We start from the raw sequence: 13,835 nt of genomic DNA on the forward strand, positions 1-13,835 counted from the left end.
CACGTGCATTTTAAATGGTAGTAGCCCAAATTTCAAACTGTCATGCAGAAGCTTGAGTTCTCTGAGTCAGTGAAAAAAAAAAAAAGTCCTGCCCCACATTTGTAAGCTCATTTTTTACTCTCTTTGGCCCTGACTACAGCCCTTTCTGTTGAGCAAGGAGTGAATGTCTCCATGTAGAGACATTTTCAGAAATCCGATTCTGGAGAGCTGAGGAGTGCAGCAGCAGGAATGCATTACCGGGACACTTGGCGGTGGTTAACTCCTTGAGTGCTGTTGCCTGCACTGGAGGAAGAAGGGAGGAGCCTCATATCTAACATGTCTCTGGCTCCACAGAGGATAGGCAAGGAGGGATTTTAAAGGGAGGCCCTCATTCGTCTCTGTAAGGAGTGGAGGTGGGGTGGCGTGATGTCTTTTGGAAGACAAAACACAGGTTGTAAAGAAGAGGCCAGAGATAGGGAGGCAAACACAGTACATATTGATCTTGGACCAATTTTATAAGGGCTGGAGTAATTTTTTACTTATATAAAACTTGAGAGGTTCCTAAAAGTAAATATTCTATCACATCCCGATGCTTCTGTGTCAAATAGAAAGGAATCTATTTGTTCATACATGTAGGTACATTTTCAGTATCCTAAGAATATGGAGATTTCTCTTTCAAAAATTATTGATACTCTTTAATGAATCAGTAAGTAAAAATGTTTAATCATCTTTTCTGGGCAAATCTCACTTTAAAGTTCATATTGGCATATTTAAGCAAAACAGGTGAGAAAAAATTTTCTTTAAGGATTTATTTATTTGAAAAGAAGAGTGACAGAAGGACTCGCACACACACACACACACAGAGACAAAGAGAGAGAGAGAGATATCTCCCATCTGCTGGTTGACTCCCCTAAAGCCTGCAATGGGCAGGGGTGGGCCAGGCTGAAGCCAGGAGCCAGGGGTTTCATCTGAGTTTCCCACATGGGTGGAAGGCATCCAAGTACTAGGACTATCTTCTGTTGCTTTCCCAGGCCATTAACAGGGAACTGGGTGGGAAGTGGAGCAGCTGTTGCTTAACCTGCTGTACTATAGCATTGGCCCTGAGAAAATTTTTGATGGGATGAGTTTTTATCTCCTTTAATTCCGTGTTTATGTAAGAAACAAAAATAAAATATCCTTCTCAAAATCACAGTAAGGTTTGAGGCATCAATAAACAGTGCAGCAGTTTGGATCTGAGGGGTACCCGACAAGTGAAACTCTGTTTTGGCAGAGGGGAAGGTGCTTTGAGCTCATTCATGGCTGCTGCAGCAGATCATTTTCTAAATTTTTAAAAGGTTGTTGTTAGCATAAATGGAAAAATGGTGTAGATGCATAATCATCTCTTAAAAAGAAGCATTTATTTGTTTATTCAAGGTATATTTATTGAGTCCCTACTATATGCCAGACACTAAAATAAACATTGGGATTATATTAACGAATAAGATAGGCAAGACCTGTAATCTCTTGAAGGTTACACTCTGCTTGTGAAAATGGACATGCTTTGAAAGCATGTATTTTCTAAAAAAATGTCAGTGTATTTTTATTTCCTGACTTCACACATTTGCTTCTTCATATTTTGAAATGTAGGCCGAAATATTCCTTGTATTCTTTGAAGGTGAAAAAAATATATAAAACTATAGGGTGAACTACAGAATTTCAATCACTGCAGCATGGCTTCAAAATCTGAATTGGGAACAGAGTGGCTGGAACATGGTTTACAAATAATCAGCAGATTAGGATGCTTTTTAGTTAGCGCATCCATTCATAAAACTGTGCAAAATGCATCTGGAGCAGCTGACACCAGAGTTCAAGGTGGCCTATCTCCTCTGCAGGAGGTCCTGATATCTGAACATGACTCGTTCTTGTTCTCACAGCAAGGCTTCAGGCAGACCAAATGGTCTCTGCCCTCAGAGTCATGATCTCATGAATTAGGAGAAGTGAGAGGAGATAGCTTCCAAATCATGTTTCAGGACTTGTAAGGATTTTAACTCTTCCATAGAATTTGCCATTAAATACTAAAGAAATCTTGAAACAGGATAGGTATATGTTTCATTTATTTGTTCAAATGCAGCTCTAAGCTCAAAGAATAATGTTTTAAACCTAATGATTAAAAAAAACCCTGACTTTTGAAAGCATACCTGAAACCCATGATTTGAAACTCTGCTGCATGCTGCTTATTTGGAGGACGGTACATATTTCAAGGTATCCGGAGAACAGGGCTGTGAACATCTATCCTGGCCTCTCTGTAATGGATGTGCTGCTCTTTTACAAGTTCAACTTTGAACCTTTACTATTGACTCACTTGAAAAAATAAAAACAAAAAAACCTCTAGGATCAAATATCAGACCTAGTCCTTTCCCTTCCCTATTTCTTTGTTCTGACATTCATTTTTCCTCTATGTTTCTCCCCCAAAGGTGCAATGTCCACACTTTTCTTGTTCATATTGACCTTGAATTGATAAATAATCACAAACTATCAGGTCTCTATGCCCTGCAGATTTGTTGACTAGAAGAAATTCAGATTTTTAAAAGAAATGTTAAAATTTCTTTTAAATGGGAAAACATAAAAAAATCCATCCATTCTTGCTTTTGAGAGTTCTGAACTCTTTTTTAAAGATTATTTATTTCAAAGGCAGAGCTATAGAGATAGATAGAGAGAGAGAGAGAGACAGAAACAGACAGACAGATCTCCTACCTGCTGGTTTCCTCCCCAGTGGCCAGAGCTTAGCTGATCTGAAACCAGGATCCAGAAGTTTTTCAGAGTTTCCCATGTGGGTACAGGAGCCCAAGCACTTGGACTATTCTCTGCTGATTTCCCAGGCATATTAGCAGGTAGTTGGATCAGAAGTGGAGCATCTAGAACCTGAACCAGTGCCCATATGGGATGCTGACACTGTGGACGGCAGCTTAACCTGCTTTGCCACAGTGCCAGCCCTGAAGTTCTGAACTCTTTTAAGAAACAAAACTATGATTTCCATGAAGCAATTCCTTGCTGGATGCAAGCTTGCTAATATACAGGGCATGTACCACAGAGAAAATGGTTCTCTGAAGAGAACCCTCTTTCTTTCTTATATTGTCCTAATGTTTGGGAGATTATTATACTTGAGTCTTTCTCTGTCTCTTACATGGAAGTTGCTTTATTAGTCATTGCAAGAACATTAAATGTTACAGATTTTTAAATAAAGGAGTTGGTTATGTTATAATTTTTCTAACACTTCTACTTTTGCATTTTTCTCAAGATAACAAATATTTAGGGAAATAATTATTGACGGAAATCATTATAAAGAACTTCCAAGATTTTGTTTTGATTTGGTTTTTAGGTTAGAAGAGAGCATTAAAAATGATTTTTTAAAGATTTATTTATTTATTTCAAAGGCAGAGTTACACAGTGGGGAGGGGGAGGAGGAGGAAGAGTGGAGGGAGAAGGGTAAGAGGGAAGGCGAGAGTGAGGGTAAGGGATCTTCCATCTGCTGGTTCACTTCCCTGATGGCCGCAATGGCCAGGGCTGGGCCAGGCTGAAGCAAGGTGCTAGGGGCTTCATCTGGGTCTCCCAGGTGGGTGCAGGGGTTCAAGAACTTGGATCATCATCCACTGCTTTCCCAGGTGCATTAGCAGGAAGCTTTATTGGAGGTTGAGCAGCTGGGACATGAGCCAGTACCCATATGGGATGCCAGCATTGCAGGCAGAGGCTTAACCCATTACACCATAACATCTTTATCATAGTAAATTCTTTCCTTCCCTATTAGATGTGGGATAAAGATTTCACTTGCAAGCCTATTAACATGAGACGTAGGTGAATAACTCAGAAACTTAATTTATATATTTGAAATTCAGAATCTCTAAGTTCTAATTCCTGTGGCACATTGTTACATGAACTTGAAGAAAAATTTTCATCTTTTTTTAGTATGAAAATGTTCCTCAACGATTGAGCCAAGGGTTGTTCAAAGTCATTGCATCTCAATGCGTCAATTTCACTTCTATAGGTTACATTTTAGGTGCTCTATTATCAAGGAGAACATATGGTATTTGTCCTTTTGGGACTGGCTTATTTCACTAAGTATGATGTTTTCCAGTTTCATCCATTTTGTTGCAAACAACAGGATTTCATCTTTTTTTTTTTTTTAACCACTATGTAGTATTCCATGGTGTCTATATCCCGTAATTTCTTTATCCAATCTTCAGATGATGGGCATTTGGGTTGATTCCAAATCTTGGCTGTTGTGAATTGAGCTGCAATAAGCCTGGGGGTACAGATAAATCTTCTATTTGCTGATTTCATTGCCCTGGGTAAATTCCCAGATGTGAGATGGTGGTGTCAGATTTCTGAGGTATGTCCAAACTGTCTTCCATAGTGGTTTTACCTATTTATAGTCCTACCAACAGTACATTGAGGTACTTTTCCACCACATCCTCACCAGCATTTGTTGTTTGTTGATTTCTATATGAAAGCCATTCTAACGGGGGAAAACTTTCATCTTGAGTCTTAAATCCAGGTGACTTGTTTCTATTTTCCCTTATCTGTTAGAAAACTCAAGTCAAATTTAGGACTATCTGTACCAATTACATGTATCTTTAGGAATGTGTTTTGTGGCCTAATTTTTGTTAACTCTGTTTTACATTTAACCTTTTATTTTCCTTTCTATTTTCCTTGTTGGATTGTATGTGTTCACATAAACTAACTCAAATAATTTTAGAAGGAAATTAGGCTATAAGTACAAATTATAGTTATGTTTATTGGTTGCCCCCTAGGTATTATACTGTGTTAGGAATTTTTTAAGAGATTTATTTATTTATTTATTTATTTGAGAGACAGAACTGTAGAGAAGGGAAGACAGGGAGAGGTCTTCCATCTGCTGGTTCACTTCCCAAATGGCCTCAACATCTGGCGGTGGGCCCGTCCAAAGCCAGGTGTCAGAAGCTTCTTCCAGGTCTCCCAAGTGGGTTCAAGGTCTCAAGCACTTGGGCCATCTTCCACTGCTTTCCTAGCCATTAGCAGAGAGCTAGATTAGAAGAGGAGCAGCTGTGACATGAACTGGCTCCCATATGGGACGGTGGTGCTGCAGGCAGAAGTTTAACCTACTATGCCACAGTGCTAGCCCTTCTGCTAAGAATTTTACGTACACTTGATATGCAAAATAGTTTCATTATGTAACAATTAGAAATGCATTTAGTTGCCTAAATAAAGGACTTATTTATTTTTTAAAAATTATTTTTTTTTAAATTATTCTTATTTATTTGAAAGGCAGAGTTACAAGGAGGAGAGGAAGAGGAGGAGGAGGAAAGAAAGAAGGATGAGGAGAAGGGGAGAAAGGGAAGGAGAGAGAAAGAAAGAAATCTTCAATCTAGTGTTTTACTCCCCAAATGGTGCAAGCAGCCAGGGCTGTGCCAGGCCAAAGCCGGGAGCTCGGAGCTGCCTCTGGGTCTCCTACCCGGGTGCAGGAGTCCAAGGACTTGGACCATATTCTGCTGCTTATCCAAGCACATTAGCAGGGAGCTGGGTCAGAAGTGGAGCAATGAAGACTTGAATCAAATGAAATGCTGGCATGGCAGCTTAACTGGTTCCACCATTATACTGACCCCAAAGGACTTATTTATGTTAACCCTGTCAGAAGTTTAGAGGAGAGTAGCATTTGGCATGAATGTGAAAACTCACTGTTGTCACAACTAGCATCTAGATTCCTCTGCCCTTTGCCTCTTAGGCTGGTTGCAGTGGCTCAAAATATTATGCCTGTATTAAAAAAAGAAGTAAGGTAGGAGGGCCAGATGAATCATGTCTGCTGCTTTTATCAGGAAGCCAAGTTTCTGCTGAACTCTTTAGTTGACTTACGCTTACATTTTCAAGGTCAGAACTGCATCAGGTAGCCCCTCTTAGATGGAAGAAATGGATGTGGGCAAAGAAAAGTGGTTTGATAGTGTGGGTGTGGAGAGGGGTGAATTGAAAAACATTTAAAAACCCTAAAAAAATTAGAATGAACACTGGCTATAAATAATGGCAGACTACGTGATATGAGGTTAGAATTAACCTACACATAGTTTAGGTAGTTTGTTAGCTTTATATTGCAAATGAAGAAACCAAGATTTAGAAAATTTTAATAGTCCAATCAGAGAGTAAATGGTAGGGCTTGACTTTAATCCAGGGTGATTATCTTGACTGTTTTTATATTTAGACAATGTATCCACTGTACATCCCAAAATATATACATTTGAAAGGCACACATTAATTCATGTCAATATTATTATAACACTAATGAAACTAGGTTCTCCCTTGACTAAACAAGTTCAGAGCCGGTGAACTCAAGGGGCTTCCATTGCCTAGACAGCTCATAGCAAGAGTCTCGGGTGATTGCTGACGTCATAAATAAGAGTGCCAATTGTTAAATCAACAACGGGAGTCACTGGGTACATGCTTCCCACGTAGGATCTCTGTCCTTAATGTGTTTTACTATGAAACTTAAAAACACTACTAGTTGAGCAATACCCTATACCTTGTGTGGTTGTGTGAGTGCAGCCTGTTGAAATCCCTGCTTAGTATATACTAAGTTGGTCTTCAGTATATGAAGGTAATTGAAAATGAAACTCGATGAAGGGCAGGATGGGAGAGGGAGTGGGAGAAAGGAGGACCAAGGGAGGGAGGGAGGTTGAGGGGGGAAGCCACAACAATACAAAAGTTGCACTTTGTAAATTCACATTTATTAAATAAAAAAAATAATAACTATAAAAAAAAGAAACTAGGTTCTCTAGGACACACTCCTGTCTTCCTTGGAGCCTACTGAGTAAATACACACAACCAATTCCAAACTATGTCGAGGAAAATTCAGCTGCTGATAATAGCAAAGCAGTTTGTATTGATGTATCCCTGCCACAGATAACAATTATAATTATGGGCTAAATTCAGAACAATAATATTTGAAGGCTGAAATGAGAAGGGAACCAACCACTGAAAAGAAAATGCATTGGGTAAAATATGAGTTCAGACAGCTTATGGTCTGAGGGAACTGTCCAGTGTATGAGGTATGGAAATTCTAGAATTGAAGCAGTAAAGCAGTGAAGCACACTGTTAATGGCTTGAACAGTCAGTGATGGGGTCAGGGCTGTCAGTTCAATAAAGAATTGAGAAGAAAATCTTAGAAAGGAGTGTCACTGAGAGTACCAAAACCTGGAAGGAACCCCACTCACATTCTTGCCTAACCATGAACTGCACAGGAGATGGGAGGGGCTGGAGGAGTTGGAAAGAGTCTGAGAGAAAGTGGAAAGGTTATGGGGAGAAAGTGGAGATCGAAGACTGAAATAATAGCTGAAATTTCAGATAACACTCACTATAGCGGAAGTGATTGTCTTTGTTTTTTGCTTTGTTTGGATGTGTGTTCTGAATTTTAGTTATTGCTAGAACAAAAATCAATAGTCTTCAGAGAAGGATAACTAAATCCAGAGGTTCCACAATGTAATGTTCACTAGGCATAGAATGTTAATAAACAAATATAGATATGAAAAGAAATAGCAAAGGTAATTCATAACAAGGAGAAAAATCTGTTCATGTAAATCATTTCAAAGATACCACAAATGGTAAAATAATCAAATACTTTATCAGTTAATTTGCTTAAGTTTTTAAATTTCACTATCTAGCTACATAAAAACTGTTGTATATCTTATATGTTTAATGAAAATATAATTAACAATAATATATTAATGAAAATTCATAATATGATTAATGACCATATAATTAATGGAAGTCTCAGCCAAGACATAAAACTAACCAAGAGCCAAATGGAAATCCTAAAATGAAAAGTTCAATAACTAAGATTATAAACTTTAATGGAAGACTTATAAGAATATGGGAAAAAGGAAAAGTTAAGTGAACTTTAAGATATATCAAATGAAGCTGTCCAATCTGAGGAAAATAGAAGAAACAATTAAAAATAATGAGTAGAATCTCAGACAATATGTGTGCATTAGGGAGAGAGAAAAAGAATATAGATAGATTATGGAAGACACAGTATTTGAAGAAATAATGACTTTAAAATATTTGAATTTTGAGGAAAATACAATTTTACAAGTTCAGAAAGTTCACTAAGCCCTACGTCATCCATATAAAAATGAAGATCCTGAGGCAGGCATTTAGTTTAACATTTAAGATGCTGGTGTTCTACAGCAGAGTATGTGGTTGAATATCTGACTTTGGTTACTGCCTCCAGTTTCCTGCTGATTCAAAACCTGGAAGGCAACAATGATTCCTCAAGTAATTGGATCCTTGCCATACATGTGGGATACTTGAAATGAGTTTCTGGCTCCTAGTTTTGGCCTGATTCAGTACTGGCCTTTGCAGGCATCTGGGGGAGTGAACCAGCAGATAGAGTGCATGTATTTCTCTCTTTTTTTAATAGAAATGTTTTATTTAATAAATATAAATTTCATAAATACAACTTTTGGATTATAGCAGTTCTTCCCCCTCATAACTACCCTCCCACCTGCAAAGCATCCCATCTACTACTCCCTCTCCCATCCCATTCTTCATTAGGATTCATTTTTAATTATCTTTATATACATAAGATCAACTCTATACTGAGTAAAGATTTCATCAGTTTGTACCCACACAGACACACAAAGTATAAAGTACTGTTTGAAGACTAGTTGTACCATTAATTCTCATAGTACAAAACATTAAAGACAGAGATCCTGCATGGGAGCAAGTGCACCATGACTCCTGTTGTTGATTTAACAATTGACACTCTTATTTATGCAAATAATTCCTCCCATTCTGTGGGTTGCCTCTTCAGTTTGTGGAATGTTTCTTTTGCAATGCAGAAGGTTCTCAATTTGATGTAATCCCATTTGTTAATTTTGGCTTTGACTGCCTGTGCCTCTGGCATTTTTCCAACAACTCCTTGTCTATTCCAATGTCTTGCAGGGTTTCCCCAGTGTTCTCTAATAATTTGGTGTTGTTAAGTCATAGATTTAGAGCTTTAATCCATTTTGAGTTGATTTTTAATAAGCTGTAAGGTTGGGGTCTTGCTTCATACTTTTGCATGTGGAAATCCAATTTTCCCAGCACCATTTGTTGAAGAGACTGTCCTTGTTCCAGGCATTGGTTTTAGCTCCTCAGTCAAATATAAACTGGTTCTAGGTACTCGGATTGATTTCAGGTGATTCTATTTTATTCCATTGGTCTATCTATCTGTTTTGTACCAGTACAAGGCTGTTTTGATTATAACTGCCTTGTAGTATGTCTTACAATCTGATTTTGATTTTTTTTTAATTTGTTGAGACTTGCTTTATGGCCTAGAATGTGGTCAATCCTAGAGAAATATCTGTGCACTGCAGAGAAGAATATATATTCTGCAACTGTAGGATGAAAAGTTCTGCAGATATCTGTTAGGCCCATTTGGTCTGTAGTGTCAATTAACTCTGCTGTTTCCTTGTTGATTTTCTGTCTGGTTGATCTGTCCATTGCTGAAAGTGGGCTATTGAAATCCCTCATTACTATTGTATTGGAGTCTATGTCTCCCTTATATCCCTTAATGTTTCTTTTAAATAGCTGGATGCCATGTAATTAAGTGCATATGTATTTATCATAGTTATATATTCCTGTTGAACTGATCCCTTAATCATTACATCGTATCTTTCTTTGTCTCTTTTAACAGTTTTTGTGTTAAAAGTCAATTTTGTCTGATATTAGGATGACACTTATCCTACAAGGGCATTTTCTGCAGAAATTTTCTGTATTAGTGGGATGAGGAAAAATATTATGTTTTCCAACTATGTAGATTAATAATTTAATAAAATCTAGTATCAGCTTTTGATATGAAATGTGTCAGCAAGCTAGGTGTAGAGCGAGCATTTACAGTTTGATAAAAGGCATCTATGTAACCCTTCAGCTAACAACGTACCTAGTGGTGAAAGAATGGTTTTTCCCTTAGAATTTGGGAAGATGGAAGTTCATTGTTTTTGTACTGCAACGTACTGGATTTCCTATCTAGTGGCAAAAGGCAAGAAAAAGAAGTAAAAATAGAAAGTTTGGAATTGAAATAAGATGAATATTTGAAGATAACATTTATCTATATAGAAAATCTTAAGGATTCTTCAAAACAACTATTTGGGGCCGGTGCTGTGGCTCACTTGGTTAATCCTCTGCCTGCGGTGCTGGCATCCCATATGGGTGCCGGGTTCTAGTCCCGGTTGCTCCTCTTTCAGTCCAGCTCTCTGTTGTGGCCCAGGAAGGCAGTGGAGGATGGCCTGATTGCTTGGGCTCCTGCACCCTCATGGGAGACCAGGAAGAAGCACCTGACTCCTGGCATTGGATCGGCTCAGCACCAGCCATAGCGGCCATTTGGGGAGTGAACCAACGGAAGGAAGACCTTTCTCTCTGTCTCTCTCTCTCTCTCACTGTCTGTAACTCTACCTGTCAAATAAATTTTAAAAATTCAAACTTATAAGGGAAATGAACAATTTTGTAGAGTATAATTTTAATACACATAAATCAGTTTTCTATGTACTTGCTGCAAACAATTAGAAATTGAAATGCAGATACCAATAACAGTATAATCATAATTATGAACTTGTTAGGGAAAAAAAAGATTTACACATTGAAAATTACTAAGAGAATTTAAAGATCTAAATAGATGGATTGATAGATCATGTTGGTATACTCAGGGTCTTCACAGAGATGGTGGAAAATGTGTATTATGAAAAATGCATGAATTTCAATTTTTTTGCATCAAAATAAACATCTTTTTTATTTGCACAAATATATTTTATGAATTACTTATAAATGTAAAACAGCACTATGTTACATTTCTTTAAAAGATTTGTAGGCTGGAGGCTTTTTTTTTAACCTAGAAACCTTTTATTTAAGGTATATAAACTTCATGCATTTCATAAGTACAAATTTAGGAACATAGTGATTCTTCCCACCTGCACTCCTACCCTTCTTCCTTCCTCCTCCTTCTCCTATTCCCATTCTTATAATTTTTTTCACTAAGATCTATTTTCAATTAACTTTATACACATAAGATTAATGATGCACTATAAACTTACCTTTTGATTACAGTTTTTCATGAACTTTTGAAATACTCTTTTTTAAAATTTTTTTTAATTAAACTTTTATTTAATGAATATAAATTTCCAAAGTACAGCTTATGGGTTACAATGGCTTCCCCCTCCTAAAACTTCCCTCCCACCCACAACCCTCCCCTTTCCCGCTCCCTCTCCCCTTCCAATCACATCATGATTCATTTTCAATTCTCTATATACAGAAGAGCTTATGTTAGAAAAATCAGTATGGCCAAGGTGTCAGCTTTCTCACAATTTAGTTATACATCTAAAAAATCCAAATGATAATCTTATCAGTTTTAAAAATGAAGTTCACAGAGATTCTGTAATTTTTATGGCAGGAAAAAGAACATAGAACAACCAAAATAATTTTGAATGAAGTGGGAATATTGATACTACCTGACCTCAATGTGTATTATAAAGTTAGAGTGATTATGACAGTGTAGTTTTGGCATAAGAATAAATAGATTGTTCAAAATTAACAGAATAGAACAGAGAATCAAGAAACAGGCCAACACTTTAATGGTCAATTGAGTTTTTACTAAGTCTTCAAAGAGCTTCAATATTTAATGGAAAGTCTGTTCAACTAGTGGTTGGTACTGGAATGAATGAATATATGTGTAGGAAAAAAAAGACATTGATTTCTATCTCATACCACACATGAGTGTCAATTTAAGTTATTCTTTTTTTTTTTTCATTCTGTTTTGAAAGGCAGAAAGGAGAGATGGGGGATGGGGAGGAGGAAAGTACTAGCTGGTTAGTTCAGTCTTCCGTTCATTGGTTCACTCCCAAATGCCTATAATAGCCAGGGTTAGACCAGGCTGAACCCAAAAACCAGGAATTCCATCCAGGAATTCTCCCATGGGGTGGCACTTATTTGAGCCATCCTGTAATGCTATATTACAGGATGCTTCTTAACATGAAGCTGGATTGAAAGAGAAGTTGGGATTCAAACCTGGAAACTCTGATATGGGATGTGGATGTCTCAAGTGGTGTACTAGCCTCTGTATCAAATGCCTTCCCCCAAATGTCAACTTAGATTTAAAAGTTTGAAACTTGCTCAAACTTTTAGAAGAAGGGATGGGAGAAAATCCTAATCTGAGCAATCAAGGATTTCTTTAAAAAAGCACAGAAAGTGTGTCATTTATAAAAAATTGAAAATTAGACTTCAGGTTAAATATTCTATTCATTAAATTACATTATTAAAGAAATGAATAAGCAGCCACAAATTGGGGGAAATATTCACAAAACATATATTGATAAAGTTCTTCTAGAAATAATACATAAAGAACTCCTACAAAATACAGAAATAAAATAGTCAAGATTTGAAATGGGCAAAAACTTTAAAGGACTCTTGACCAATTAGCATATAAAATGATGCTGAACATCATTATCATCATAGAAAGACAAAACTGCAATGAGTCAGTATAAGTATTAACCCACTTGACTGTCTAAAATTGATTATAGAAAACACTAAATCCTGGATAAGATGTGATGCAGTTAGAACAATCATATGTTGCTGAGAAGGATGCTACATGGCAAAATACATCAGAAAAAATTTCTTTAAAATTTATATTTCAGTAAATATAAATATTTGTATAAAATAGTCATTTCTAAAACATACAACATGCACTTACTCTATTACAGCAATCATAATTGGAAAATAGGATGAATCTTACAAATGATAAGTTGAATAAAATAAGCCAAAAGCAAAAGGTTATATATTTTATGGTTCTGTTTATGTGAAATTCTGGAAGAGCTAGAATGAAGTTAACTTGTGAAAAAATCAGGAGTGATCATTTCTGGGATAGGCACAGGATTGATTGGGAAAGCTCGTGAGGGGTATTTATGGGGTAATGTGTTTGATAGGGATGCGGATTATATGGCTACAAACATTTGTCAAAACTTATTAAATGACCTAGGTTTGTACATTTCACTGTATATAAATTATACCTCTAGGAGTAAAAACTGCAATAAGTAGTTTGCATTTTACAGTGGTTTGGTAATCAGTTCTGAAACTACCTTCTGGGTAATCTAAGCTTGAAGAAATGAATAAAGCTAGGAAGATGGGAACTAGGTTTTCTACTACCAAAGAAAGGGATTAAACATATGCAAAGGGAAAGGTCTTGAAGGAACCATGGAGTACTGCATTGAAATTGGGGGTATCATTATGAATTTATGGTGTGTATGTGTGTATGTACATGTATATACATAGGTACATATATTTCACATTTAATATGCATAGATTTATCTGAGCTCTCTAAGATAGAAGTTCTAGAACAAACTAGACAAAGTAGAAGCAATGAACAAATCTAGCACTCATATCTTGGTTGCTAGATATGGTTCTTTATTAACAGGAATCAATATTCCTTGGAGAAATGGCTATTTCTCCATCAGGGTCAGGGTCAACACAAGAGGAACTTAAAAAGTGTCACTTTTAACATGTCTGGATCTGGTACTTTGTCACTTACATTCTTATAACCAGAAAATGCCAGGAAAATTGAAACTTAGTGAGTTTTCTTGAATCCTTCAGAGAATTGAGGCCATGGGACAAGCTGCCACCTTGAGTTGGAGAAACTGGTTTGTCCAGTTAGATAAAATAATTGAGATCTGTTTGCCTGAAACAGGAGCCACTGCAACCTTAAACAGAGAGAAATACTGCAATGCCAATTTTGTTGAGCTGTTGGAGGCTGAGAGCGTACCAATGAGAGTGAGAACCTTTCTGGGCTTTAAAGAGAATTGTGGATTCTTATGTGGGAACTGTCAGAGAAA

This window comes from Lepus europaeus, chromosome 8 (genome assembly GCF_033115175.1).
Source record: "Lepus europaeus isolate LE1 chromosome 8, mLepTim1.pri, whole genome shotgun sequence".
Taxonomy (NCBI): Eukaryota; Metazoa; Chordata; class Mammalia; order Lagomorpha; family Leporidae; genus Lepus; species Lepus europaeus.